Consider the following 6522-nt stretch of genomic DNA (forward strand, 5'->3'; position numbering starts at 1 on the left):
TCTTAATAATCACTTTTTATCTTTTTATAATAATTGTTTTTTATCTATTTGCTGTTTTATTCAATTGTTGTATGCTGCCCAGAGTCATTTTGTGTGAGATGAGCAGCCATATAAATGTGATATAGATAGATGATAGGTGATAGATGATAGAAGATTGATAGATAGAGCCAAATCTCACTTCGAACTCCCATGAGAACTCACCACCATCTCAGGTGAAAAGGGAGGGAGGGAGGGAGGGAGGGAGGGAGGGAGGCTGGCTGGCTGGCTGGCTGGCTGGCTGGCTGGCTGGCTGGCTTTTTGAAATTGATCCCCTGGACAGTATCTGAAAGTGTCACAAGTGTCATCTTAGGAAATCATGGAACAAAGGGAATAATTAGAGGAGGGCATTTTCATTCTTTTGTGCTTGGATAATCCTTTTTTAAGTGATAAATGCCATTGTAAACCAGTAGTTGATGGATTAATGTGGATCTTATTTTTTATGCCTTTATTTTTTTGGATGTGAAATCAGCATAGCATGATGTGTTTATCTCAAGACTCTTAATCTATGATATCAGGTTAGCCACCTAATCTAAGGGACTAAACCATCAGCATCATGCATGTTTCCTTCTGTATCCAATCCCTACTTGACTGCATCTATATCAATGCCTGGGGAAAAAAAAATTAAAACAACTGAGGCAATTATTTAGGAAAGCAAGGTCTCTATTCCCTGGTGGTAAATCATTTTATTGGAAAGCTTGGGTGGAAGCTGGGATTATGACTTTAAACAACTACTATGGATGACTTTAAATCAGCCACTACTATTTAAAACAACTATAGAGAGAAAAGAAAAAAACCTTATCTTTAAAAAAAAAATGTATTTCCTCTAAATCAGGGGGCTTCAAAATTTTCAGGCCACGGAAGTTGTTTGTTTTAAAAAATAAATTCTCAAAATCCCTGATCAAGAGGCAAAAGGAGTGTGGGTAGGTAGGCAGCCAGCTGCCGCGAGCAGGCACTACGGAGTACAGGCAGGTGCTGCAGGCAGGTGAGTGCCATGGGTAGGCACTACAGAGGGCGGGCAGGCGGGCAAAAAAGCGGTAGAGCGGAAGCAACTTGCAGGAGTGATTTGCTACCTCCTGCTGGTTTCCCCATTGACTTTGCTTGTGGGAAGCCAGCAAAGATGGTTGCAAATGGCAATCACATGACCACAGGATGCTGCAGTGCAGGATGTCGTAATTGTAAGCCAGTTGTCAAGCACCCCAATTGCGATCGTGTCACCGTGGCGACGCTGCAGTGGCCACACCCTCGAGGACCGGTTGTAACTCCCCCTCAATTCAGTGCTGTCATTACAGCGTAACAGTCACTGAATGGGTGGTCGTAACCCAAGGACTACCTAAATACCTGCCATAAATAATTAAAAATAAGTATGCAAAGATGAGGCTACATTTCCATGAAAACTGGAGTCAGATGGTTAAACACTCTATTATCCAGTTATTCAGGAAAAGGAGAGGATATTAAACTCAGGGTGTTTTCTCATCTCCTATTACTGGTAATGTACACAGACTTTTTTTATGTACAAATCAGGGATGAGCAACTGTCTTCTGGGCATAGTGAAGGAATGTAATTATTTACCTTTGGTGGCAGGATCACCAAGGGGAGTAATGTTTTAGCACTTCTGAAGGATTTCAAGGTTATGTTGGGGAAGTCACTCAACATATCTATTAAGCCTAAAAGAGACTGTGGCCTAAAGAAGCATAACAGAAACATGGGGATCAATATGCTTGTGACATTAAGCTCAACATATGCTTACATGATGAGCTGATAATCAAGTTTTCATTTATCAGAATCAACAAAGCATTAATGTGGCCTGAACTTCACCATAATATGGGGGAAATGATAATTTTCAGAGCACAGTGATGAAGACAACACTCCGTGATATAGCTCTGTTTATTCTTGTAGAGTAACCCGTGTTCACGATTAAGAGAAAGTGCCCCCAAATCAACAGAAAGAAGTACAATTGCAAGAGCCCTTCTGAGAAGAAAGTTGCAGTTCCCCTTTGATCCTTGATTAGGACGAAATTATGAAAGTGGAAAGAGAAAGGGCGGGAGGCGGCTCTGGATTTTATTCTCAGCAAATGCAGTTGGTGGATCTAGAAAAAAACAAGAGGAATGAATGAATGTGAAATATTTGGCATAAAAAGAGTGTGCAACTGACTCTCACCCATCCCTTATATTAAGGCAGGGAATATTTCAGTATTTTGCCTTCCCCTTCCCCTTCCCCTGAATGACAATGGCCCGAAATAATCTACGTATCCAAAAGCAAGTTGTCATAAAGTCCTGGGGAAAATCTGCACAATGTCAATCTCTACTAAAGCAAAGAGTATCTTCCATACCCACCAGAGTCCATTTGCCCTGTGAGACGCTTTGATTTACATTGCCTGGAAAAATAAAAACAGACAAGCAATTCAGCAAGTGCTAAACAAGTGGAGTGTTCATTCTCTTAGGGATGTTACTAGGAAAAGTTTATTGCTTAATTGCTACAATGGATGCAATGGGGAGTAATTGAATTCCATTACTTAGTAAATTGTTTTGTCTCTAGAATATTCTATAGAGCAGCCTTTAGACTGTTCCAAAAGTGGCAAAAGATATAAAGGAGGCAATGTACAGTCCACATGGCTCTTGCATCTTCTGCCGTACCAACCCTATGCGTATGTGCTGATGGAGAAACCAGCATATGGTTATCACCATTTAACTCCTTAAAAACAAAACATCCTTGTACTGTTTAGGACACCTAGAATGGCAAAATCATTCTGACTAGTAATTCCTAAGGAAAACGGAGTGGATTTTTTGGAGCATAGGAATCGAATCAGCAATACAGGGTTGTCCTCGCTTACTAATGGTAATTGGGGATTCTGCTGCTAAGTGACACGGTTGTAAGGAACAGCAACATGTGTCCATGCTGACTTAACTATGGCAGTTGCAGCAGTTCCAGTTGCCATCATCAGGTGCATCCTGTGCGGTTGCAGCAACCTAAGGTCACATGATCACCATTTGCGACCTCCTTCTGGCTTCCCCTTTAACTTTGCTTGTCAGAAGCCGGCCTCAAAGGTCGCAAATGGTGATCACATAATTGCGGCATGCTGCGATGGCCACAATGATGTCGTAACTTTGAATGGCCACAACTACGTCGTAACTTTGAACAGTTGCTGAATGAGTGGATGTAAAACGAGGACTACCAGTTTGTGGTGGGGGGGGCGGTTTCTGCCTTTGAGTCAGTTTGAATCAGCAACTGCCTGGACTAGTCCCTGCAGTTTTCTTGGCAAGGTTTTTTTGAAGTGGTTTGCCATTGCCTCCTTCTGAGGGCTGAGAGAAAGGGAGTGGCCAAAGGTCACCCAGCTGGTTTTGTGCCTCAGGCAGGACTAGAACTCACAGCCCCCGGTTTCTAGCCTGGTGCCTTAACCACTACACCAGACTGGCTCTCTACCTATATACCGATATCTATTGTTCCCCAGGGAGTTAGACGAACCCAAAAATATTTCCCTGGGAATAGAAAGTGAAATTACTCACTAGGCCAGTTTCTTGTTGGGCAGGCTAAAAGAGAAAGGTGTTATCAGGTATACTAACATAGTCTGAAAGATCTTTCCATCATAAATCATTTGTTATAGAAGTCTTAAATATAGAAGGCTAAGAATAAAACCCAGCAATGACTTGAATTTTAACATAATAAAAATGTTCTTAGAAGGCATACTAGCTTCTATAAATTGAGCTTTTGGCTTGGTATTAATAGACTGCAAAAGAAAAATAAGAAGTTGCTCATATATTAGAGCAGTGTTTCCCAAACTTGGCAACTTTAAGACATGAGGACTTCAACTCCCAGAATCCTCCAGCCAGGCTGGGGAATTCTGGGAGTTGAAGTCCACATGTCTTAAAGTTGCCAAGGTTGAGAAACACTTTATTAGAGCAATAAAACATGAAAAAGTGGGCAAAAGGAACCCTCGCCTGGGATCTGTTCCTCAAAAATTGCTAAGATGACTGCAAAAGGCAAACCAAAAATTCTTATCAGCATTCAAGTTAATGTAAAAAAGTTGGAAGGGTTGTTTGTTTTAGGGAGAACAAGTTTTGAGATAAAAGAAAATGTTTACGGCAATTTGCATGAAAGGAATACTTGCCTGGGATTCGTATGCTGATTTTGTCTGAGAAACCAGGACAGGAAAAGAAAGTAATTACTCCAGGATCAAAGTAGTAAAAATGTTGGTAAATATTCCTTAAAAGGAAATGAATATTCACCTGGAATTTGTCTGCTTATCTTTTTCAGGATTCTGAAAAGAGAATAGGTTTGCATTCCTTGCATTCTGAGAAAATGCCTGTACACTTATTTGTGCATTCTTCATTGGGGCATTAAAGGGGGGGGGGCAAGAATACAACAGCAAGAAGGGAGATGGAGGAACAGCAGAGATACTATTCTTGATTCCACCCTGCTGCAAAACATCTAAGAGGGCTACAGGTGATGCAAAACCCTGCTGGCTGGAAACATTCATTTAAACATTCTTATTTTCATATTTATTGTTAACTGTAATTACATTTTATATACTGCATTTATATTTTATGCCTATGGTCTTAATTGACTACTTTTATTGTAAACCGCCCAGAGTCTGGTGGGAAGAGATGGGCAGTGACAAATTTGATTAAAATAAAAAAAAATAGAAAAAAAATAGAAAAAATAAAAAACCCTAAAAGAATAAAAAATATAAATAAAAAATATAAATAAATGAAATGAAATAAATGAGATGAGATGAGATGAGATGAGATGAGATGAGATGAGATAAAATAAAATAAAATAAAATAAAATAAAATAAAATAAAATAAAATAAAATAATAAAATAAATAAAATAAAATAAAATAAAATAAAATAAAATAAAATAAAATAAATAAAATAAAGGTAAGCAGCCTTGCATTCTCAGATAAGATGTCCGAGGATAATATTGAAGTTAATAATAACATAATGACAAGCATTCGTTCTAGGGAAAAAACTAAGCAGCCAGAACCTTCAAGTCTTGATAGCGCAGTCCGACATGAATGTAAGGGAAGGTATTCGTGATATTTAGGGCCAGCAGAACAATCTTCTCCCACCTCCAAAGGAATGGGCCTTCAAGAATTGGCACATGCTCATACTTACATGATCTTTGGAGGTAGAGCCCTTTCGCCCAGAGTGACCAGGTTCTCCAGAGGCAGGCAATGTAGATGTAGCAGATGAAATAGAGAGAGCAGGGGCAGGTTGTCCATGGTCAGCAGAGGCAGATTGTTCAAGGGCAGCAGAGGGAAGTTGTGAAAAGGGAGCAGGGGCAGGTTGTGCAGGGGCAGGTTGTGCAGGGGCAGGAGGCAAAGGTTGTGGAGGCGAAGATTGTGAAAGGGAAGTTGAACCAGAGGAGCCATACACGACAGGATTAGGTTGATTCCCATCGTTTGAACCTTGCTGCAGAACAGAAAAAAATGGAACAAAAACCCAAGCTATAGTCACTGATCTCACTTCTTTCCCACAATCCTCATTAAAAGAAACCCACCAACCATATGGAAGCCCATGGATGTATCTCCTTCTAGAGGCTGTCCTGCAGAGGCAGTGATGTGAGCTTTCCTCAGTGCCCAGGACTCCTATCTTACTCCCCTCCAGCTGTGCTGGATTACCATTCCCACCACCATCACATGCTGGAGCTACCTAGAATTGGCATCCCAAATATCTACAGGGTACAACTGACTTCCACAGCAAAGAGTTGAGATTATCCCCAGATGATTCCACCTGGGCTCCTGTAAACAACAACCCCCTAAGTGTAACCTTAAAGAGTGACAGGTTTATCACAGCGCTAATCCTGATGGACTCGAATTCATTTCGTTGCAGGCAGCTGAGTGCATAGAAAAAGTTGGGAAATTTAGTCCTCTGCAGGTGTTTGGATTTGGGGGCTGTCCAGGGAGACAGATCTGCATCTCCAGCCTTCCCCAACTACCCTCCAGCAAGCAGACCCTTCCAACCTCCATGCACTGACTGGAAAGGCCCTTGTGGGTGATTAGCTGGGTTTGGCTAAACAAGATCCAGGATCCAGTGTGACTGTGGTTCTAGATCCTACGGAGAACTGTTGCTGTGGTCCAATGAAGAAGTCAAAGAAAATGGTCAAAATTACAAGATAAGGGAAGAGGGGAGCTGGATTGTCTAAATGAATGTAACTTCCATATCTAGGATCTTTGTAGGGCAACAAAAACTGCATTCGGTCACATTGCTCATATCTGGTTATACAAAACTCAGAATAGAATAAACAGGAGAGTTACAGTATATCCATGAAAGAAGAACACATTTTTAAAGAGAAGATGCCAATATGGAGGCCTAGCTATTTAAAACTTAAGCAAGAAGCAGACCAATAGACAAAACATTTCTTACTTTTTAGGGCACTATAGCCAGGATGCGTCTATAGCAACTGGGGAAAAAACAACAACTCTACGTTTTGCCATCTTTGCCCTCTGAATGTAGGGATAGAATATTTGTCATATTTAGGGCCAG

General features: G+C 40.8%; 1 long non-coding RNA gene across 1 annotated transcript; it reads right to left on the bottom strand.

The window, feature by feature from the left end:
• Positions 1–1905: 1905 nt before the first annotated feature.
• Positions 1906–2661, bottom strand: LOC134503439 (uncharacterized). The gene is made up of 2 exons (XR_010068541.1): positions 2373–2661; positions 1906–2125 (listed from the first exon to the last, which is right to left on the bottom strand). It is a non-coding gene; the product is annotated as an uncharacterized LOC134503439 (long non-coding RNA).
• Between the last annotated feature and the right edge of the window lie 3861 nt (positions 2662–6522).

The sequence above is a fragment of the Candoia aspera genome, chromosome 10, assembly GCF_035149785.1.
Source record: "Candoia aspera isolate rCanAsp1 chromosome 10, rCanAsp1.hap2, whole genome shotgun sequence".
Classification (NCBI taxonomy): Eukaryota; Metazoa; Chordata; class Lepidosauria; order Squamata; family Boidae; genus Candoia; species Candoia aspera.